Source organism: Piliocolobus tephrosceles, chromosome 2 (genome assembly GCF_002776525.5).
Source record: "Piliocolobus tephrosceles isolate RC106 chromosome 2, ASM277652v3, whole genome shotgun sequence".
Taxonomy (NCBI): Eukaryota; Metazoa; Chordata; class Mammalia; order Primates; family Cercopithecidae; genus Piliocolobus; species Piliocolobus tephrosceles.
This window is the reverse complement of record NC_045435.1, coordinates 88,530,976-88,555,492: the sequence shown is the minus strand read 5'-3', so window position 1 is coordinate 88,555,492 and position 24,517 is coordinate 88,530,976. Positions and strand designations below refer to the sequence as shown.

Genomic DNA, 24,517 nt, shown 5'->3' with positions numbered 1-24,517 from the left:
CAGCGGGCAAGGTGAACCTGTTGGGCGGTTACAATTATACAGTCAAGCATCACACAACAACAGGAATACATTCTAAGAATTGTGTTAGGTGATTTCATCATTGTGCAACCGTCATAGAGTGTACTTACACAAACCTAGCTGGTATAGCCTACTACACATCTAGGTTATATAGTACAATTTGTTGCTCCTAGGATACAAACCTGTACAGCATGTAACTACTGAATACTGCAGGCAGTTGTTAACACAATGGTAAGCATCTGTATATCTAAACATATCTAAAGACAGAAAAACTAATGTGTTATGCCAAGAGTTACATCACTAGGCAATGAAAAATTTTCAGCTCCACTATATAGAAAGTACCCGTCTCCACAAAAAAAGAAAAAAAATTGGCAGCCTTGGTAGTGTGCATGTGTAGTCCCAACTACTTTGAACCCAGAAGTTCCAGGCTGCAAGGAGTTATGATCATGCCACTGCACTCCAGCTTGGGTAACAAAGCAAGACCCTGTCTCTTAAAAAAAAAAAGTCTATTAACTTTAAAAAAGAACCTCTGCACAATAGAATGATCTTCATTCTTTATATACTACTGTACCACCTCATAACCATGACTAACATTACTAATACCACTCACATCTCAAACATAACAATCTAACTCCTTACAACTTAAAGTGTCATCTATATACCAACAGGATTAGCATCATCTTATAGATCAGAAATGCAAAATCTTGGGTCCCACACTAAACCTTCAGAATCAGAATCTGCCTTATAACAAGATCATGTGATTTGTATGCACACTAAAATCTGTGAAGTCCTAATCTAAAGCTTTTGATTCGAAGGCCACACAAGGCAAGGGGGATAGAAATCAAGGCCCTGGGCCCTCCCAAAGTTAAGCCTTATAAGACACCCCACCATATACCTCTCCAATCTAAACCAAGCTTGGTGTTGAGCAAATCAAAAGAATAAAAAATTTCTGAGAAATCATAGCCACAGAGGAACCGCTGTATGCACTGGCATCTTAGTTTCTCATAATCTGGATAAGCCAATGATTGTCAAGTCATGCAGTTTGAGGAAATCAAAAACTGGTGATGCCACAGAATACCTGACAGATATTAACACCAAGGCTAACTTCTCAAGCAACAATGTTAAGCCAGAAGATAATGGAATGATAAGTTCAAGGCTGGACAGGGTGGCTCACGCCTGTAATCCCAGCACTTTGGGAGGCTGAGGTGGGAGGACTGCTTGAGTCCAGGAGTTCGAGACAAGCATGGGCAACATAGTAAGACCCCCATGTCTACGAAAAGAAGAAAAAAGAAACGATAAATTCAATAAACTGAAAGAAAATAAAATACAATACTAAGAAACATACATATAAACATACAATACTATGCCCCCCAAAAAGTAGTTTTCAAGTATGAGAGAAAATATATACCTATACAGTATATCCATAGTTTTCTGGGGACAGGGTTTTTGCTGGGTTAGATTCTCAAAGGGATATATACTTAACGAAATTAAGAACCACTTATTTACAAAAGCATTCAAGGTCATTCAACTTAACTACCTCCTCAGTATCTCTAAATACCCTGGCTCTGTTTTAACATAAGCTAAACTCAGTATCTTACTTTAACATCTTTTAAGAAACTCACCATCTTTTAAGAAAGTTACGTTCCATTTTTCTCTTTAACTTCTACTTGATGGTCCTCCTTCTTTTGTCAAAGCAACAAAATACTAAATCTAATGCCTCTTCCACTTGCCAGATCTTTGATATACAGTTAGCCCTCCAAAGCCACAGGTTCCATTCACATCCTTGGATTCAGCCATCACACACACACATACATATATATATATATATATATATATATATTTTTTTTTTTTTTTTGAGACGGAGTCTTGCTCTGTCGCCCAGGCTGGAGTGCTGTGGCTGTGGCCGGATCTCAGCTCACTGCAAGCTCCACCTCCCGGGTTTACGCCATTCTCCTGCCTCAGCCTCCGGAGTAGCTGGGACTACAGGCGCCCACCACCTCGCCCGGCTATTTTTTTGTATTTTTAGTAGAGAAGGGGTTTCACCGTGTTAGCCAGGATGGTCTCGATCTCCTGACCTCGTGATCCGCCCGTCTTGGCCTCCCAAAGTGCTGGGATTACAGGCTTGAGCCAACGCGCCCGGCCATTTTTTTTTTTTATTTAATTTAATTTTTTTTTTTTTTTTTTTTGAGACAGTTTCACTCTGCCTCCCAGGCTGGAGTGCAGAGGCGCAATCTCCGCTCACTGCAACCTCTGCTTCCTGGGTTCAAGTGATTCTCATCCCTGAGCCTCCTAAGTAGCTAGGATTAGAGGCGTGCACCAAGTATACTACAAGACATGCACAGGTACATCATTTTACATATGGGACCATAACATCCTCAGATTTTCTTATCCGCAGGAGCTCTGAGAACCAATCTCCCATGAATACCGAGGACAACTGTATTTGAAAATAACTGTCCCCACATCTTTATTCTCTAAATGAAACATCTGTAATTCCTTAAATAATGTCTCAAAAAATTAAATTACTCCATCACCAGCCAGACTGTTTTATTCTGGAAAGACTCTACCCATGTTCTGAAAATGTGCCTCTTAAAACTGAACACTCTCATTTTACAGTAGAGGGGAAAAAAAACCTCAACACAATACTAAAGGTCTGGAATATTATGCTCCCCCATATTTCTTTTTTTTTTTTTTGATGCGATTGCACCAAGCTGGATTGCAGTGGTGCAACATCATGGCTTACTGCAGCCTCTATCTGCTGGGCTCAAGCAGTTCTCCCACCTGAGCCTCCCATAGTAGCTGGGACTACAGGCACATGCCACGGCGCCCAGCTAATTTTTAAATTTTTTTGTAGAGACAGGGGTTTCAGTTTATGTTTAAAAATATAGGGGCGGTCTGGGCATTTATGTTTCTGACTGCCTGAATAATACCACCTCTCCATTACTATCTCAAAGTTAACAAGAGAAACCTTTTTTTTTTTTTTTTTTTTTCCAGATAGGGTCTTACTCTGTCACTCAGGCTGGAGCGCACTGGTGCAATCTCGGCTCACTGCAACCTCTCCTTCCCTGGTTCAACTGATTCTTCTGCCTTAGCCTCCCAAGTAGCTGGGATTACAGGCATGCGCCACCATGGCTGGCTGATTTCTGTATTTTTAGTAGAGACAGGGTTTTGCCCTGTTGGCCAGGCTGGTTTCGAACTCCTGGCCTCAAGCAATCCACTTGCCTTGGCCTCCCAAAGTGCTGGGATTACAGGTGTGAGTCACTGCAACCGGCCCAGAGAAGCATTTAAAAAAAAAAACAAAAACTGTTTTAAATAATATTTAAGGACCAGATATGATGGCTCATACCTGTAATCTCAGCACTTTGGGAGGCCGAAGTAGGCAGATCATTGAGCTCAGGAGTTCAAGACTAGCCTGGGCAACATGGTGAAACTCCATCTCTACAAAAAATACAAAAATTAGCCAGACATGGTGGCACACACCCATAACCCCGGCTACTCAGGAGGCTGAGGTCGATCATTTGAGCCCAGGAGGCAGAGGCTGCAGTGAGCTGAGATCGTGCCACTGCAATCCAACCTGGGTAACAGAGCAAGATTCTGTCTCAAAAAAAAAGGAATATTTAAGTAATAAACATCCAGCTCTACTAATTAAAAACTAATGAAAATTAACTGAATCCTTGATTGTGAGTCAGTTCAACAAAGCACCATGAACTCCTTAAGGCATTTATTTTATTTATTTATATTTTAGAGGTAGGATCTCACTATGTTGTCCAGGTTGTACTTGAACTCCAAGGCTCAAGTGAGTCTCTTGCCTCTGCTTCTCGAGAAGCTGGGACTAGTCAGGCATGGTGGCTCACGCCTGTAATCCCAGCACTTTGGGAGGCCAAGGTGGGCAGATCACAAGATCAGGAGTTCGAGACCAGCCTGGAGAACACGGTGAAACCGTGTCTGTACTAAAAATACAAAAAATTAGCCAGGTGTGGTGGCAGACACCTGTAATCCCAGCTACTCAGGAGGCAGAGGCAGGAGAATCACTTGAACCCAGTAGGTGGAGGTGGCAGTGAACCGAGATCATGCCACTGCACTCCCAGCCTGGACAACAGAGCGTCCGTCTCAAAGAAGCTGGGACTACGGGCACAGTTCACCATGCTAGGCTCCTAAGACATTTATTTAAACCCACTTAGTCATTCATACCTAAGCACAATAAGTATAGCATTTACAGTGTGTATCATGACACTTTTAATAATAAAGTCAGTGTTTTAAAGTCAGTGTATATTGTTTCTTCTATTTTACTTTTTAAAAAATAACCTACAACACTTACCAGAGTGTATACACCTAGAAGGCATATAAATATCTGTGGTATTAAATTGAACACAGTAGAAAGAATGCTAGAGATTAAAGTTCAAATTCTGACTCAGCTACAACTTGGTAAATGACCTTAGGAGAAGGCAGAATTATTCTGGGCCTCAAAGTGGTTCCAAGAAGTCCAAGAGTTTTGTATTTCACAGCCAATTTGCCATCTATATGATCCAATGAAACTTAAAGGAAATGTAATTTCCATTGAAAACATCAATGCATCACTAATTCCATATACACAAAAATTATTTTTTGATTTGTATCACTAGGCAATATCTTACTAGCATTCTGAAGGTCACCCATCCCAGTCACAAAGCCCTTAATTCTCACAACCTTGATTTTACAAATAAGAAAAGAGATAAGTCGACTGATCTGCCCTAGACCTCATAGCTATTATGCGGTACAGATGAAACCTGAACCTTGGTCTTTTGACACTCAGTCCAGTGCTATTACTGCCATAATATAGTTGCCTGTCACTGATAATTGCAAAGTTTGTTAATTTGGGCAAGTCTACCTTAGACTCTTATGACAACACAGTGTTGAAAGGCACCCCACCTCTGACTGATGAAATAGGCTGACTGGTTTGCCTCTGAAGCATCTCAGCAAGTCTCAGCTACACTGAGCACACAAAGTTATTCAGAATATCCTTCAAACATTTCTTTTGTATCTATTATTGTTATCTTACTTCAGCTTGATAAAGAACAGTTGTCTGGGTAGCCACTGACACTCTTAAAATATACCCAGCCCAAGAGAACTTGCTAAAATGGAACATACTAAATTGGCTGAGTACTAAAGCAACTGGCTATATCAGAGAACCTCATTCTTGGTGACCCAAACTTACCTTTAATTATCAGATATACGACCATGCAATACTGATGTTATTAAGAAAATCAGATGTGATTAAAACAGTGAGATTATCCCTTTTTTTAACCTATTAAACTAGCAATATTAATGAAAAAAAAATTGTTTGAGACAGTCTCACTCCATTACCCAGGATAGAATGTAGTGGCACGATCATAGTTCACTGTAACCTCAAACTCCTGGGCTCAAGTAAGCCTCCTGCCTTAGCCTGCTGAGTAGCTGCAGCTATAGACACCACCATGGCCAGATAAATTTTTTTAGCTTTTTTTTTAGAGATGGGGTCTTGCTATGTTGGCCAGGATGGTCTCTTTTTTTCTCCCTCCTTGGGTGCTACTTAACCAGGCTTGTTTTGTACTCCTGACCTCAAGTGATCCTCCCACCTCAGCCTCCCAAGGTGCTAGGATTACAAGCGTGAGTCACCATGCCCAATCATGTTTCTTTGTATCCTTTTTCTTCTTGTTCTTCACAGAGACCTCTTCTTCTACCACTACTACTTTTTCTTCCTTCCCATCTTCTTCAATTTTAATTTTACTCTTGGCCTTTTTTGCTTTCTTTTCAGTAATTTCATCTTCTTTACCTGTTCTATTTGAGTTTTTAAAAATTTTTTACTTTTTGTACAAATGGGGTCTCACTAGGTTGCTCAAGCTGGTCTTGAAACTCCTGGCCTCAAGCAATCCTCCCATCCTTGGTACCCCAAAGTGCTGGGATTACGGGTGTAAGCCACTGCACCTGGCCCTATTTTGTGTTTTTTTTTAGAACAGATTGGAAGTGTGAACCCACCAGAGAATCCATTCTTTAAAAAAATCATTTTAATATTTTCTGATTAAAAGGGAACTGTGGGCCAGGTATGGTGGCTCACACATGTAATCTCAGCACTTTGGGAGGCAGAGGCAGGAGGATCACTTGAGGCCAGGAGTTAAAAGACCAGCCTAGGCAACATAGTGAGATCTCGTCTCTACAGGAAAAAAAAAAAGCAAAAAATTAGCCGGGTCCATGTGGTGGTGAGTGCCTGTAGTCCTATCTACTTGGTAGGCTAAGGCGGGAGGATCACTGGAGCCTGGGAGGTCGAGGCTACAGTAGGGAGCAGTGATCACAACACTGCACTCCAGCCTGTGTGACAGAGTGAGACCTTGTGTCAAAAAAATAAATAAAATGAAGTAAAGGGGAACTACCCCTTTTTGAAGTACAGTGTGCTTTTAAAAAGCATTTCTGCATGTCTAGTAATAAAAGGCAGACAGAGGCTGGGCGCGGTGGCTCAAGCCTGTAATCCCAGCACTTTGGGAGGCCGAGACGGGCGGATCACGAGGTCAGGAGATCGAGACCATCCTGGCTAACATGGTGAAACCCCGTCTCTACTAAAAAATACAAAAAACTAGTCGGGCGAGGTAGCGGGCGCCTGTAGTCCCAGCTACTCGGGAGGCTGAGGCAGGAGAATGGCGTAAACTCGGGAGGCAGAGCTTGCAGTGAGCTGAGATCCGGCCACTGCGCTCCAGCCCGGGCGACAGAGCAAGACTCCGTCTCAAAAAAAAAAAAGGCAGAGACAGAAATACAACAAGCAAATGGGTCAGATACTGCCCTTTAACAGCAAATGGTTTGTTACCCCCATGTCTCTGTAACTTGGAGAGTAAGAGGGAAAGGAAAATAAGTAAGCTTGAGTTTACTCAAGAAGAAATCTGAGGGCCAGGCACGGTGGCTCATAGCTGTAATCCTAGAACTATGGAAGGCCAAGATGGGCAGATTGCTTGAACTCAGGAGTTCGAGACCAGCCTGGGCAACATGGCGAAACCCTGTCTCTACAAAAAAAAAAATACCAGAAAAATCAGCCGGGTGTGGTGGCACACGCCTGTGGTCCCAGATACCCATCAGGCTGAAGTTGGGAGGATCACCTGAAACCAGGTCAAGGCTGCAATGAGCCATGATGCCAAACCACACTCCAGAGCCTGGGCAATAGACTGAGACCCCCATCTCAAGTAAAAAAGAAAAGAAAAAGAAAAAATCTGAACATAGAATTAACAATGAACATAGCCAATCATTATGATAAATACTTCTAAATTCATGAAAAAAGTAGCCAGGCGCGGTGGCTCACACCTGTAACCCCAGCACTTTGGGAAGCCAAGGCAGGTAGATCACTAGAGGTCAGGAGCTCGAGACTGGCTGGGCTAATATGGTGAAATTCCATTAGCAGGCTGTGGTGGTGCATGCCTGTAGTCTCAGATACTCGGGAGGCTAAAGCAGGAGAAGTGCTTGAACCCAGGAGACAGAAGTTGCAGCGAGCCAAGATCATGCCACTTCACTCCAGCCTGGGCAACAGAGTTAGACTCGGTCTCAAAAAATAAAAAATAAAAATAAATAAATTCATGAGGCCAGGCACAGTGGCTCACGTCTGTAACCCTAGTACCTTGGGAGGCCCAGGCAGGTGGATCATCTGAGGTCAGGAGTTCAAGACCATCTTGGCTACTAAAAATACAAAACTTAGCCAGGCATGGTGGCAGGTGCCTATAATCTCAGCTACTCGGGAGGCTGATACAGAAGAATCGCTTGAACCCAGGAGATGGAGGCTGCAGTGAGCCGAGATTGTGCCACTTCACTCCACCCTAGGCAAAAGAGCAAAACTCCGTCTCAAAAATAATAACAACCCTACTAACAATAAATTTGGCCGGGTACGCTGGCTCATGCCTGTAATCCCAGCACTTTGGGAGGCCGAGGCGGGCAGATCGCTTGAGGTCAGGCATTCAAGACTAACCTGGCCAACATGACAAAACTGTTGTCTCTACAAAAAATACAAAAATTAGCTGGGTGTGGCAGTGTGTGCCTGTAGTCCCAGCTATTCGGGAGGGTGAGACAGGAGAACCACCTGAACCCAGGAGGCCGAGGTTGCAGTGAGCCGAGATCACGCCATTGCACTCCAGCCTGGGCAACAGAGTGACACACTGTCTCAAAAAAAAATTAAATAATAAATTAATGAAAAAACTATTTCATTAATGAGGCCAGAACACGTTTCCCTAGGGAAATAATATATAAACTCAAATTAATGTTCCTATCCTTAAACACCTAACTTCATGATCCTTAGTATTCTAAGTTCCAGAAACAAAGGATAATTAGGGGCAAGAGGTATAGAAGAGCAGAGACAAATGTGAGAATTGCCTTTCCTGGACCTCAGGAAGCATTTTATAATAGGCAAAAATAGTTTTACAATGCCCCACTTCCTTTCTGTGCCATTTTCCAAGTCATTAGTGGCATTATGCTCCCCTAAGTCCCACTACTATAGCACCTGACTGCAGCATAAATTGAACATACATTTGCCAGTAGAGAAAGAGAAACAAGAAATGAAGTACAGTCTCTGACTTCAAGGGTTTCTCAGTCCAGTGGCAAGATATATTTAATTTTAGGCCAAGTGTGGTGGCTCACGCCTGTAATCCCAGCACTTTGGGAGGCTGAAGCTGGTGGATCACTTGAGGTCAGGAGTTAGAGACAAGCCCGGCCAACATGGTAAAACCCTGTCTACTAAAAATACTAAAATTAGCTGGGCATGGTGGCACATGCCTGTAATCCCACCTACTCAGGAGGCTGAGGCAGGAGAATGGCTTGAACCTGGGAAGCAGAGGTTGCAGTGAGCAGAGATTGTGCCACTGCACTCCAGCCTGGGCAACAGAGAGACTCCAGCTCAAAAAATAATAATAATTTTAAAACAATATGGAAATCCAAAAGAATATACACATACATACACACACACACGCGTGCGCGCACACACAATTAGCATTAGTAAACAAGTTCAGCCGGGCACAGTGGCTCATGCCCATAATCCCAGCACTTTGGGAAGCTGGGGCGGGTGGGATCACCTGAGGTCGGGAGTTCGAGACCAGCCTGACTAGGATGGAGAAACCCCATCTCTATTAAAAATACAAAATTAGCCAGGCATGGTGGCACATGCCTGTAATCCCAGCTACTCGGGAGGCTGAGGCAGGAGAATCGCTTGAACCCAGGAGGCGGAGGTTGCAGAGAGCCGAGATCGTGCCATTGCACTCCAGTCTGGGCAACAAGAGTGAAACTCCATCTCAAAGAAAAAGAAGAAGAAAAAAAAGTTCAGCAAGGCCACAGAATACCAGATCTATAAAAATGTTATATTTCTATATTACCAGCAATCAACAACACAAAATGAAGAAAATAATTCCATTTTCAATAGCATCAAAATAACAAAATACTCAGGAATAAATTTAAAGTAAAAGACTTGTACACTAAAAACTACAAAATATATTTTATATATATACACACACAGGTTTTTTGTTTTTGGTTTTTTTTGTTTGTTTTTTCTTTTTTTTTTTTTTTTTTTGAGACAGAGGCTCGCTCTGTTGCCCAAGCAATGGCAGGATCACAGATCAACTTCCTGGGCTCAAGGGATCCTCCTACCTCATCCTCACCCTGATGAGTAGCTACCACACCCAGCTGTGTGTGTGTGTGTGTGTGTGTGTGTGTGTGTGTGTGTGTGTGTGTTAAGAGATGGGGTCTCGCTATGTCAGCCAGACTGGTCTCAAACTCCTGGGCTCAAGCAATCCTCTCACCTCAGCCTCCCAAAGGGCTGGGATTACAGGTGTGAGCCACCACCACACTCAGCCTACAAAATATTCTTGAAATAAAGACATAAACAAATGGAAAGGCATCCCACGTTCATGAAGTGGAAGATCTAACATTGTTAAGATGGCAACACTCTCTAAATTGATCTACAGATTCAAGGCATTCCCTATCAAAATTCCAACTGCCTTTTCTGCAAAAGTTGCCAAGTTGATTCTAAAGCTCAAACGGAAATGCCAAGGATCCAGAATAGCCAAAACAATCTTGAAAAGAACAAAATTAGAAAATTCACACTTCCTAATTTCAAAACATATTACAAAAGTACATTAATCAAGACAGCATATTTATGCAGACAGTAGTACCACAGGGCGAAAATAAAAGAAAGCAAGCATAGTGGTACTGGCATAGACATACACCAATGGAACAGAATTGAAAGTCCAGGCCAGGCACGGTGGCTCACACCTGTAATCCCAATACTTTGGGAGGCCAAGGCGGGTGGATCACTTGAGGTCAGGAGTTCAAGACCAGTCTGGCCAAAATGGTGAAACCCTGTCTCTACTAAAAATGCAAAAATTAGCTTGGTGTGGTGGCATACACCTGTAATCCCAGCCACTTGGGAGGCTGAGACAGGAGAATTGCTTGAACCTGGAAGGCAGAGGTTGCAGTGAACCGAGATCACGCCACTGCACTCCAGCCTGGGCAACGGAGCAAGTCCCAGTCTCAAAAAAGAAAGTCCAGAAATAAGCCCATACCTTTATGGTCAATTGACTCAAAACATGGATGGCTAAGATAATACACAATTCAATGAAAAAAGAAAAGTCTTTTCAACAACTGGTTCAAGGACAACTAGATATCCACACACCAAAAGGAAAAAGAAAAAGATTTTGGGCCAGGTGCAGTGGTTCACGTCTGTAATCCCAGCACTTTGGGAGGCTAAGGCAAGTGAATCACCTGAGGTCAGGAGTTCAAGACCAGCCTGGCCAACATGGTGAAACCTCAGTCTCTACTAAAAATACAAAAATTAGCTGGGCGTGGTGGTGGATGCCTGTAATTCCAGCTACTCAGGAGGCTGACGCAGGAGAATCACTTGAACCCGGGAGGTGGAGGTTGCAGTGAGCCAAGATCACGTCACTGCACTTCAGCCCCGGCAACGGAGCGAAACTCCATCTCAAAAGAAAAAAAAGAAAAAGAAAAAGGTTTTGGACTCCTACCTCACACATCATGTATAAAAATTAATTTGAAATTGATTTTTAAAAAAACTAAATATAACAGCTAAAACTGTAAAATTCTTTAAAGAAACAAAGTACACCTATAATCCCAGCATTTTGGGAGGCAAGGAAAGTGGATCACTTGAGTCCAGGAGTTTGAGATCAGCCTGGACAACATAGTAAAACCACATCTCGACCGGGCACGTGGCTCACGCCTGTAATTCTAGCACTTTGGGAGGCCGAGGTGGGTAGATCACAAGGTCAAGAAATTGAGACCATTCTGGCTAACATAGTGAAACCCCATCTCTACTAAAAACACACAAAAAAAATTAGCCGGGCATGGTGGCGGGCCCCTGTAGTCCCAGCTACTCGGGAGGCTGAGGCAGGAGAATGGCATGAACCCGGGAGGTGGAGCTTACAGTGAGCAGAGATCACGCCACTGCACTCCAGCCCGGGCAACAGAGCGAGACTCTGTCTTAAAAAAAAAAAAAGTCACATCTCTACAAAAAATAAACCAAAATTAGCCAAGCATCATGGTGCACGCCTGGAGTCCTACCTACTCAGGAGGCTGAGGTGGGAGGATAGCTTGAGCCTGAGAGGTGAAGGCTGCAGTGAGCAAAGATCGTGTCACTGCACTCCAGCCTGGAAAACAGAGAGAGACCCTGTCTCAGAAAGAAGAACGAACGAACAAATGAAAGCACGAACAAAAGAACAAACGAAAGAAAGAGATAGAGAAATCTTTATCACCTTAAATTAGACAACAGCTTCTTAGATGTGACACCTATAGCACAGGCAACCAAGAAAAAACTAGATAAACTGGACTTCATCAAAATTTAAAACTTTTGTGTTTCAAAAGATATTATCAGCCAGGTATGGTGGCTCACACCTGTAATACCAGCACTTTGGGAGGCCAAGCAAGTCTAGGAGTTCAAGACTAGCCTGGGCAACATAAGGAGACCCCCATCTCTAATTAGAATTGTTTTTTTAATTATCCAGGTGTGGTGGCACACATCTACAATGCCAGCTACCCAGGAGGCTGAAGTGGGAGAATCACCTGAGCCCTGGAGGTCAAGGCTGCAATGAATCATGATCACACCACTGCACTCCAGCCTGAGTGACAGAGCAAGATCTTTCTCAAAAAAAAAAAAAAAAAAAAAGAAAGAAAAGAAAAAAATAATTTTCGGGTTTTAATTTTTTTTTTTTATAGAGACAGGGTCTCACCATATTGCCCCACGCTGGTCTTGAATTGCTGGGCTCAAGCGATCCACCTTCCTCGGACCCCCAAAGTGCTAGGATTACAGGCGTGAGCCACGTCTGGTGATAAATAATTTTTTAAAAGGTTAAACACAACTAACATATAACCAAGCAATTCTCCTTCTAGGTATCTACACAAAAATAAATGTCCATACAAAAACATATCTGAATCTTCACAGAGCATTATTCATAATAGCTAAAAAAATGCAAGCCAAATTTTCATCAATGGATGAATGGACAAACAAAATGCAGTATACCCATGTAACATATTATTATTCAGCCATAAAAATGAATAAAATGATACATGCTACACAACATGGATGAACCTAAAAGCATTATGCTAAATGAAAGAAGCCAACACAAAAAGGCCATTTATGGTATGATTCCATTTATATGGAATGTCCAGAATAGAGACAGGAAAATGATTAGTGGTTGCCAGAGGCTGGGTGAATGAAGAGAATGGAAGAGACTGCTAATGGGTATGAGGTTTCTTTTGGGGGTAATGAAAATGTTCTGGACTTAGATAATGGTGGTAGTTGCACAATATTGTGAATACACCAAAAACCACTGAATTCTATGATTTTGTTTTGTTTTGTTTTGTTTTGACAAGGTCTTGCTCTGTGGCCCAGGCTAGAGTACACGATCATGGCTCACTGCAACCTCAAATTCTTGGGCTCAAGTGAATGATCCTCCCACCTCGGCCTCCCAAGAGTCTGGGACTACAGGTGTGCACCGCCATGCCTGGCTAATTTTTTTTTATTTTTTTATTTTTGGTACAGACAGGGTTGCCATGTTATGTTGCTCATGCTGGTCTCAAACTCCTGGGCTCAAGCAATCCTCCCACCTCAGCCTCCCAAAGTGCTGGAATTACAGGCATGAGCTACCACGCCTACCCCAAATTGTATGCTTTAAAATGGTGAGTTTTATGATATGTGAATTGCTTGTCAACATTTTTAGATGTGGAATGACATATGCCCAAAGATATATATTGAGGAAAACACCAAAGAAGAGTAGGGTAGAAAGTGGCCATGAATGACCTTCTAAACGTGAAACTTGAGCTGATATGTAGAGAACTAAGCCTGTAAATCTGCCTTATCCCCCACTTTCTCTGCTCCCAATCCTTCCTAAACTCAGAAATCACTTGTCACTCAAAGCAACACACTCACTGCCCAAATTCAAATTATTTCAATAAAAATATGTTCTTCCCATAAGAAAATGACTGAGAGCTCTCTAGAGTCCTACTAGTGGGTTTCTATTCCTATAAGAGAAAGTGGCCTAACCCAAATTAATTATATGCTGAGCATCCCAAATCCAAAAATCTCAAACCTGGGCGGGGTGTAATGGCTCAAGTGTGTAATCCCCAGCATGTTAGGAGGCTGAGGTGAAAAGATCGCTTGAACCTAAGAGTTTGAGACCAGCCTAGGCAACATGGTGAAATGTTGTCTCTATAAAAATACAAAAATTAGCTGGGCATGGTGGCACATGCCTATAGTCCCAGCTACTCAAGAGGCTGAGGCAGGAGGATCACCTGAGCCCAGAAGCTCAAGGCTGAAGTGAGCTGTGATTGTGCCATTCTACTCTGGCAACAGAGCGAGACCCTGTCTCAAAACACAAACACACAAAAATCCAAAATCTGAAATGCTCCAAAATCTAAAACTTTTTGATGTCAAAGTAAATGCTCACTAGAGGATTTTGGAATATTCGTATATTACAGACATTCCAAAATCCAAAAAATCCAAAATATGAACAATTCTGGTCTCATATATCAAATAATGGATACTCAACCTGTATCTGACAAAGAATTTCAAGGCTGGAGCTGGGTGCGATGGCTCAGGCCCATAATCCCAGCACTTTGGGAGGCCAAGGTGGGCAGATCACTTCAGGTCAGGAGTTCGAGACCAGCCTGGTCAACATGGCAAAACCCCATCTCTACCAAAAATACAAAAATCATCTGGGGTCTGGTGGTGCGCACCTGTACTCCCAACTACTTGGGAGGCCGAAGCGGGAGGATCACTTGAACCTGGGAGGCAGAGGTTGCAGTGAGCCGAGATCACACCACTGCACTCCAGCCTGAGCGACAGAGCAAGACTCCATCTCAAAAAGAAGAAGAAGAAAAAAAAAGATCTATAACTAAATTTGTTGTAAGTTTGTCTTCTGACAATAGTAAAAGACTCAGAAAGCACATTTCATGAGAGGTGGCTGGGGGAAAAGCCACGAGTGTGGAAAAGAAAAAAGTGGGACAAAATAACTGTCATTGAATAGGTGCAAAGTTGAGATTAGAGCTACCAGGAATAACTGTAGACAGAGAAATTAGGACCACTGAAGAGAAACTGCAGGGAGGCAGATCTATAATCATTATCAGGAAAATCTTTCTAAAATGACAAATCTGCAAACCTGGAATTGGTAGCAACCAGCTGTGAAGTCCTTATATTGGGAAATACCTGCATAGAGAACCGGAGGAATCACCTATTATGTGAAACATTTGTCTAGATTATCTCTAAATCTCTTCTATGATTCTACGAGGAGGAAGTCGTCCAGAAAAAGAATTGTTCTTGCTCTCAATACTGCTAAAAGTATTTTTTTAAAAAAGCTAAATACCAGGAATTTCTTTAATTAAAAGGAACAATCCTATCAAGAAGACAAAGGTTGATTTGTTAGTCAAGATAATGAGACTGCTTTCCTTAGGATCAAGTATAGCACTGTCAGTGAGAATAGGTCATTTGGTCAGGCACAGTGGCTCACACCTGTAATCCCAGAACTTTGGGAAGCCGAGGTAGGAGGATTGCTTGAGGCCAGGAATTCAAGACCAGCCTGAGCAACATAGCAAGACTCTGTCCCTTAAAAAAGAAATAAATAAAAAATAAATCATCGATTCTAGATACAATCACTCACTCTCTGTTTGGCCAAAGGTAAATGACTTCATCTCTCTACCTGAGCTGAAAAACAGTAATTTAAAATACCAATATTATAGGAGTATAATTTAAATCAGTTAATAACTGCAAAATGCTTTGGAAATTTACTTTATATGACAATTAAGACTGTATTTTTTACTTCATACATATACTAGAGTTGAAAAAATCAGCATATGTTATTCATTAAATCAGCCAAATTTCTCACTGTCAGCGAAAGAAGTTAAGCAAGGAAGAGAATACTAGAATGAACTCTGTGGTGCTAGATTAGCATCAGAGATATCAGTATAAACTCATGTTTATACTTATATACAGACAGAAGTAAACGAAGATATGTGTGGGTCGGTATACATACATATTATTTCCTAACTATCCCCTGAGAGGGCCTAGAAGTAGTGATACCCTAGCAGTGATGAGTACATCAAGCTCATTTAGAAACCAGGACACCTTGGAGAAATGGCTGATTTTAGGGTCGGGGCAGAGAAAGTATAAGATGAGACTGGAGCATCTTACAGTGACAGAAAGTACAAAAGTGCTAAAAGACAAAGAAACGTAGGGAAGGGTATTTCAAAAGAACATGGTGCCAATGTTAAAATGGCCAAAGCTGGAACAACTTGAGCAACAAAATATAGTACTGGATTACAAGCAAATAAAAAAATATTCATGGGTCCATATTGATACAAATGATTTAATAAATAAATGGGGGAGGCATAAATCTTCCTTACAAAAGGACTCCAAATCATAAAAGTAGGAAGAATGGCCGGGCGCGGTGGCTCAAGCCTGTAATCCCAGCACTTTGGGAGGCCGAGACGGGCGGATCACGAGGTCAGGAGATCGAGACCATCCTGGCTAATATGGTGAAACCCCGTCTCTACTAAAAAATACAAAAAACTAGCCGGGCGACGTGGCAGGCGCCTGTAGTCCCAGCTACTCGGGAGGCTGAGGCAGGAGAATGGCGTAAACCGGCAAGGTGGAGCTTGCAGTGAGCTGAGATCCGGCCACTGCACTCCAGCCTGGGCAACAGAGCAAGACTCCATCTCAAAAAAAAAAAAAAGTAGAAAGAATTAGAAAAATAGAAAACCAACAGAACAATATAATCAGTGCTGCCACAGGTAAGATTCACTAATGAATGCTAAAATAAGTAGAGAAAATTTTTAAGGAGAAATAAGATCTCTGTATAACCTCACAGTTATCTTCCCCAAAATATTAACTAATTACTTTGGGAATTTTAACACGCCCACAAATTCTTCCACACTCCTCCCTTCAGGGGTTGGAGCTTAATTCCCTTCCCCTGGAGTATGGATATGACTTGGTGACTCATTTCTAGGTTCTATCAAGTAAAATTAAAAAGCAGAATAATAGTCCCTTACAGTACAGAACATCACTTTAATCAAGTTACCAAAGTTAACAAGGCACAGTGGCTCATGCCTGCAATCCTAGCATTTTCGCAGGATGAGGCGGGTGGACTGCTTGAGGATAGGAGTTCAAGACCAGCCTGGGCAACGTGGCAAAACCCCGCCTTTACTAAAAATACAAAAATTAGTCAGGCATGGTGGCACGTGCCTGTGATCCCAGCTACTCTGGAGGCTAAGGCACAATTCACTTGAACTGGGTAGGCAGAGGTTGCCATGAGCCAAGATCATGCCACTGCACTCTAGCCTGGGCAACAGAGCAAGACCTTGTCTCAAAAAAAAAGAAAAAAAAAAAAACGGTAACCAGTAATGAGTCATGTTGATATCAGGTATCCCCAGATATGATGTGAGAAGAAGGGTAAACCACGTCTATGGTATTCTTCCCCAAAATGCATAACCTCAGGCTAATCATGAGAAAATACCAGAAAACCCAAAATGAGAACCATTCTACAAATACATGACCACTCATCTTTAAAGATGTCAAGGAAAGATAGGGAAGGAGAGACTAAGAAACTGTCACTTATTGGAAGAAACTAAAGAAACATTACATCTAAATGCAATGTAGTATCCTGGATTGGATCCTGTAACAGGAATAGGACATCACTGGAAAACCAGAGGAAAGTCTGTAGTTTGGTCAATAATATTCCACTAATGCTAATTTCTTAATTTTGATAAGGGTATCAGGTTATACAAAATGTTAACACTAAGAGAAGTGGAATGAATATAGAATGTATATAGAAAGTGTGTACTACGTTTACAACTCTTCTGTTTAAACTGAGTTTTAAGCTATTTTCCATAAAAAAAGAAGGAAGGGAAGTTATAAATAAACATTTTTTTTTTTTTGAGACGGAGTCTCGCTGTCGCCCAGGCTGTAGTGCAATGGTGCAATCTCGGCTCACTGCAACCTCTGCCTCCTGGGTTCAAGCGATTCTCCTGCCTCAGCCTCCAGAGTAGCTACGATTACAGGCACCCACTACCACACCCAGCTAATTTTTTATTTTTCGTAGAGACGGGGTTTCACCATATTGGCCAGGCTGGTCTCAAACTCCTTACATCTTGCTCCGCCCACCTCAGCCTCCCAAAGTACTGGGATTACAGGCATGAGCCACAGCGCCCAGCATAAATAAATTTTTAAAAGATATGTAAGTATATGCAAACTAATAAAATGTTTACAGTAAGATTAGCTTTTTTTTTTTTTTTTTGAGATGGAGTTTCACTCTCGTCGCCCAGGCTACAATGCAGTGGCGCAATCTTGGCTCCCTCCAACCTGTGCCTCCCAGATTCAAGCGATTCTCCTGTCAGCCTCTAGAGTAGCTGGGATTACAGATGCTTGCCACCATGCCAGATAATTTTTGTATTTTAGTAGAGATAAGATTTCACCATGTTGGCCAGGCTGGTCTTGAACTCCTGACCTCAAGTGATCCCCCGCCTCGGCCTCCCAAAGTGCTGGGATTACAGGCATGAGCCATCATGCCCAAGCCAAGAAGATTAACTTTTTTAACCTATAAAGAATCACAGGCCGGGCGCAGTGGCTCAAGCCTGTAATCCCAGCACTTTGGGAGGCCAAGATGGGCAGATCACGAGGTCAGGAGATCGAGACCATCCTGGCTAACACGGTGAAACCCCGTCTCTACTAAAAAATACAAAAGATTAGCCGGGCGAGGTGGCGGGCGCCTGTGGTCCCAGCTACTCGGGAGGCTGAGGCAGGAGGATGGCGTGAACCTGGGAGGCAGAGCTTGCAGTGAGCTGAGATCGCGCCACTGCACTCCAGCCTGGGCGGCAGAGCGAGACTCTGTCTCAAAAAAAAAAAAAAAAAAAAAGAATCACAACAGCTGGTTGCAGAGGCCAGCACCTGCAATCCCAGCTACTCAGGAGGCTGAGGCAGGAGAACTGCTTGAAACCGGGAGGTGGGGGTTGCAGTGAGCTGAGATTGCACCACTGCACTCAAGCCTGGGCAATACAGCTAGACTCAGTCTCAAAAAAAAAAAAAAAAAAAAAAAAAAAGAGTAAGAATCACAAAAGTTAGCCAAGTGTGATGGCGCACATCCACAGTCTGAACCACTGGGGAGGCTGAGGCAGGAGGATCACTTGAGGCCAGAAGCTCAAGGCTGCAGTGAGCTATGATCTGCTATGATCTCCCCACTGTGCTGACAGAACAAGACCCCATCTCTGAAAAAAAAAAAAAGAAGAAGAAAAAAAAAAGACTCACAAAAGTAATTGTGTTGACTTTCAAGCTTAAAATGTTAATGACATCCAAAAGAGTTTACCATAAGGTCTGCATTGAAAGACTGGCCTAGGAGCTCTAAAATGGTAGATGAGTATGATGAATATGATCCCCTATGTATATCAGTGTGCTTTATTAGCCCTTTGTATGCAGGGCTGAGCAGGTCTGGCTCTTTCAGCAAGGCTGAAGTGTAGTGGCACAATCATAGCACTGGAGCCTTGAACTCCTGGGCTCAAGTGATCCTCCCACCCCAGCCTCCAAATAGCTGGGACTATAGACACATGCCACCACACCTAGCTAAGTTGTTGTTTTTGTTATTTTTGCTGTACACTAAAATTATCTGGGGACTATTTTTTTTTTTTTTTTTTTTAATGGAGACAGGGTCTCACTATGTTATTCAGGCTAGTGTCAAACTTCTGGCCTCAAGCAATCCTCTACCTCAGGCTCCCAAAGTGCTGGAATTACAGGCATGAGCCACCGAGCCCTACCATCCCCCTTCTTAACCTTAACCTTAACTGTCCTCAACCCACTCACTCCTAGCGGTAAGTCTACAATAACCCGGGTCTAAAAGTGCTGCTTAGAAAGACAAAGTGAAATCAGTGAAATTTACTTGGTTTCCTTTTCAAATTGACTATATAAATGAACCGCCAAGATGCCTTCCAGTGGGTAAAAATATTTCTCTCAGATTTTCTCACATCTTAAGGAAATCTAAAAGCTACATAGCAACTACTCACGCTTAATCTTTAAAAAAAAAAAAAAAAAAAAGCAAAGTGATTCCAAAAATTTTAACTGTCAAAAGCAGAAGTTTACAGAGCCAAAGGATTGATCACCACATTCAGAAACAAGATTAGGAAAGAACAAGATACTCAAGATACTGTGAGATCAGGAAGAACCTACTCTCTGACTAAAGCTAAGCCGCCTATATATAAGAAAATCCAGGTGCTTCCTTCACTGTCAGGAAACAATGGAGAATGACTTTTAAATAGGTAATATAAATGTATTTGTAAATTTGAAAATTTTAACAAAGGGATGCTGGAATGACAAATATTTGAAGAGAAAACTTTAAAAACAAGTGGGACAGAGTAGGAAAATGTGTTAAGACACTCTCCAACACTGTGTGTTTTTACATTGGGGAAAGCGAGACTCACTAGACTTTTGTTCATTGATTAAAACACCCATTGAGCCAGGCATGATGGCTCACGCCTGTAATCCCAACACTCTGGGAGGCCCAGGCAGGTGGATCATCTGAGGTCAGGAGTTCAAGACCAGCCTGGCCAACAAGGTGACACCCCCATCTCTACTAAAATTTCAAAAAATAGCCAGGGGCGGTGGCTCACGCCTGTAATCCCAGTACTTCGGGAGGCCAAGGCAGGCGGAACACAAAGTCAGGAGATCGAGACCACCCTAACACAGTAAAACCCTGTCTCTACTAAAAATACAAAAAATTAGCCAGGTGTGGTGGCAGTGCCTGTAGTTTCAGCTCCTCAGGAGGCTGAGGCAGGAGAATCACTTGAACCCAGGAGGCAGAGGTTGCAGTGAGCCGAGATCGCACCACTGGCACTCCAGCCTGGACAACTATGTGAGACCCCATCTCAAAAAAAAAAAAAAATACACACACACACACACACACACACACACACAAATTAGCCAGGCGTGGTGGTGGGTACCTATAATCCCAGCTCTTCAGGAGGCTGAGGCAGAAGAATCGCTTGAAACCGGGAGGCAGAGGTTGCAGTGAGCCAAGATCATGCCACCGCACTCCAGCCTAGATGACACAGCGAGACTCCATCTCAAAAAATAAAATAGAATAAAATAAAAATAAACGGCCGGGCATGGTGGCTTGCACCTGTAATCCCAGCACTTTGGGAGGTCAAAGCAGGCGGATCACTTGAGGTCAAGAGTTTGAGACCAGTCTGGCCAACATGGCAAAACTCCGTCTCTACTAAAAATACAAAAATCAGCCGGGTGTGGTGGCACATGCCTGTAATTCCAGCTACTCGTGAGGCTGTGGCAGGAGAACTGCTCGAACTCAGGAGGTGGAGACTGCAGTGAGCCGAGATCCTGCCACTGTCCAGCCTGGGCGACACAGCAAGACCCTGTCTCAAAAATAGGTAATTAAATAAATAAAATTAAAATTTAAAAAATACCCACTAAGAATATCTAGTGCCTTTCCAATTCTATAATCAACTTCCTTTTTATTACTGATTAGGCAGCCCAGAACAATGGAAGTGTCCTGGTCAGTGGATAATTAAATCCAATTGTGCACATGGCACTTAATGCTTCCAACATACATTAACCAGTATCTGGTTTATCAGTCTCTGGTGAGTTTGTTACTTTGCATGAATAAATTCCAAGCACTTGAATCATCCCAATGTAAGCCAAAATTCTGAAGTTTCTGAACTACTATGTGGGGGTTGGAGAGACCTTGGTTTGGCTGGATACCACTTTCGCCACTTAACTATCTGTGTGACCCCTTATTCCCATCAGTCTCAATTTCCTCATCTGTTAATAAATACAGCTAATGACTGGGAGATGCCAAGTGCTCAAAAAGTGACAGCTTTATTATTTTGAAGCTATATTTGAAAGGAAGTGTATAACTGAGGTGAAAACATTTCATTTGAAAAGTAGTAGTACAGATCAGCAAACTACGTCAATTTAAAAGACACAGTTTGAAGAGAGATGTCCCAATCTATGGAGCTGAGAAAAGTAAAGTTTAAAAGTTGCAAGTAAAGTACACACTGCACAGTACAGATGGGAGTCTCCTGCTTAGCAACTCTAATGTTGTCTACCAAACACCCAGCTTGTAATAGAGCATGACAACTGTTCACTCTAAATCCATGTGCTCAGCTTGGATTCAGGATTGATTTATAAAAATAGCTGCTGGTGGTGCTCTTTGAATCTCTTTGCGCTGATGACTGGGCAGTGTTACCCTACAGGCCTAGAGCAGCTGTATTCCCTCACCACACCCATTTCTCTGTCTACCCAGCCAAGCTGACGGCACCCTGCCCCCGCCCCCCATCTCTACAGCATACTATTCTCCCTCCTCCTGGGCTGAGTGAGCAAATTACAAGCACAAATATCCCCTGATGCAATGCCACAACCATCCCTGGGAAAGAGCAGAGGCAGTTGCCAAAAGCACAGCAGCAGGGAAATGGGCGGGAGACGCGCGCACACGCACACATACACACACAGACATACACAGACACTGCAAGAAACCCTGCAATACTATGCAGCCAGGGAGAGAGAATTGAGAGGCCCTGGGGAGCAATGCTGTAACAGGACCAGAGAAGGCAAAGGAGAAAAGGGGGTTTCCAGTAGAAAGCTGGGTAACACTAACCTTCCCGAGAAGCACGTATTTCATCCGAGTTTGGGTCCTAAAGCACAAACCTAAAGGTAATCAATCACTGCCTCCTCCCCAAAACAGCAAATGAATTTAATTTACTTGTTACTGGAAGTAAGCAAAACTCTCACAACTCCTCCAGAGGACAATTTCACCAAAGGGACCTCACACCGGCAGAGAACTTGTTCCATGTGCTAAATCCCAATCTCTGTTCTGGGTAATGTTTCCAACTGCCCCTCCTAGTCTCTGTACCCTCCCCCCCCCCCCCCTAATGCGACCCCCTTCGCACTCCCACTGCCAGATACACGCTTTAGTCCCCACACAGTGCCGGGGCCTTTGCATGCGGGAAGAGCCCCGCCTAGGGCCCGGTTCTCCAGACCACCCCTCAGCCCCACCCATAACCCCTAACTGGACACACTAAGGCTGAATTCAGCCTCACATCAACTGACCCCCATAAAGCCTCAGAAAACGACCCCTGAGTTCTCCTACAACCCCGAACCCCACCCAAGGTCCCAGACTGTGGCCGACCCTCGCTCCGCGGCTCAGCCCCATCCAGAGCCCGACGCAAGTCGCTCGGCCCCACCGCCCCGACCCTCAAAGCTGGCCCTCTCAGCCCCCCTCACTCCAAGGACCCCCCCAGATCGCGCCTCAAAGACTCCAAGGTCACGGCCGCCGGCCCCCCCCCGCCTGGCCCCCTCCCTAGGACGCCCCCGCGTCTCGCAGGCCGGCGGCCACCGCCCTTCCACGCCTCGGGCGGGCCCCGTGGGGTACCGGGCTGCCGCGGGACAAGGCTCGGGCAGCCCCGGGACAGTGAGGAGGCCGCCCCTCCAATCGGACCCGGCCTGCGGCTGCACCTACCCGCCGCCGTCTAGACGGAGCCGGAGCAGGAGGGAGCCAGGAGAGCGCCGGGAAGAGCCGTGGAGGAGCTGGGAGACGTCGGGAGGAGCCGGGAGCCAGCGAGCGAGCCAGAGGGGCGGGGCGCAGGGAGGCGGCCGCTTCCTCGTCGCCCTCTTGAGGGCGGGCGCAAGGGAGGGACGCCGCCACCGCCTACCCGGCGGGCGCCGCCGCTCCGGCCAATAACCGTGGCGAGGGGGAGGGCGGAGGGCTATGGCGGACCAATGGGTGCTGGCCTTGCCGCCACGGTCTCTCCGCAGAGCTGCGCGAGCCGCGGGCCGTTGCGGGGGAGCTTCTTGCCTGCGGCTTGCGAAGGCCGAAGCTGACGGCAGGCCGATCGATTGCCTCCGCTGTTCTATAATGGCAGTCGCTGTCTCTCAGAGTTTGGGCCCCTGGAGCGGGGAGAGTGCGAGAGTGGGCGCGCACGCGGGCCAGGCCACCAGAGGGTGGGGCCTGTGGGCTCTGTGATGTAACCTGGGAGGGGCGCGGGGCGGAGCCTAGGTCGCGGGCCAGCTGGGCTCTGGAAGGAACTTTTAGTGAAGCGGGAGGACGCCACAGGTCCTCTGCAGGGCTCCGCTTCCTGGAGCCGCATGTGGCTAGTGAACTCTGAAACGTGGCTGGCCCAAGTTGAGATGTGCTGTAAGTGTACAGTACACACACACCAGATTTCCTAGACTTAGTACCAAAAAAAAAAAAATCATTTTAAAATGGTTACCAGTGGGATAATCAATTATAACAAAATTGATGACAGTTGGGATATATTTGGTTAAATAAGAAATATTGAGGCCGGGCGCGGTGGCTCACGCTTGTAATCCCAGCACTCTGGGAGGCCGAGGCGGGTGGATCACTTGAGATCAGGAGATCCAGACCACCCTGACCAACATGGTGAAACCCTGCCTCTACTAAAAATACAAAAATTATCCGGGAATGATGGCAAGTGCCTGTAATCCCAGGTACTTGGGAGGCTGAAGCAGAATTGCTTGAACCCGGGAGGCGGAGGTTGCAGTGAGCTGAGATCGCGCCACTGCACTCCAGCCTGGGCAACAACAGAGTGAGATCGTGTCTCAAATGAAAAAAAAAAGGTTTCCTTTTCTGCTGAAATTAACATTACTTCATCCCAAAGCCCCAGATTTTGTGGAATCCTTAACTTACTGTCGTAGGAAACCACACAGTTGGGAGCTTTAAAGTTACTTCGATCATTCTTCCTGATTCCTGGAGTAGTCAGCATATTCCTGTAGCAGACTTAAGGAATAGAATTGGCTTTGAGCTCCTTTGTAGTTAGATGGCTAGGAAAACTCAAAAGTGTTGGAATCCTCCATTCTTTCTGTAAACCAAAAAGTGAGACAGGTCTCAGTAGATTTAGGAATTTATTTTGCCAAGGTTAAGGACTTTCCCGGAAGAAAAAAACAGAATCACAGAAACAGTCTGTGGTCTCTGCCTTTCTCCAAAGATAAATTTGAGGGATTCAGTATTTAAAG

The 24,517-nt window shown here is 44.2% G+C and overlaps 1 protein-coding gene across 19 annotated transcripts in view; it reads right to left on the bottom strand.

Moving 5' to 3' along the window:
- The window catches only part of MAP4 (microtubule associated protein 4), a 229,344-nt gene extending 206,155 nt beyond the window's left edge, over window positions 1-23,189 (bottom strand). For 17 of the 19 annotated variants that reach the window (XM_023231587.1, XM_023231588.1, XM_023231593.1 and 14 more), the window contains exon 1: window positions 23,004-23,159. The gene's annotated coding sequence lies outside the window, so the exon portion shown is untranslated. Of the gene's footprint in view, window positions 1-23,003 lie in introns of all 19 variants that reach the window. The other 2 variants (XM_023231591.1, XM_023231601.2) reach the window with 2 other exon arrangements.
- Window positions 23,190-24,517: the final 1,328 nt, after the last annotated feature.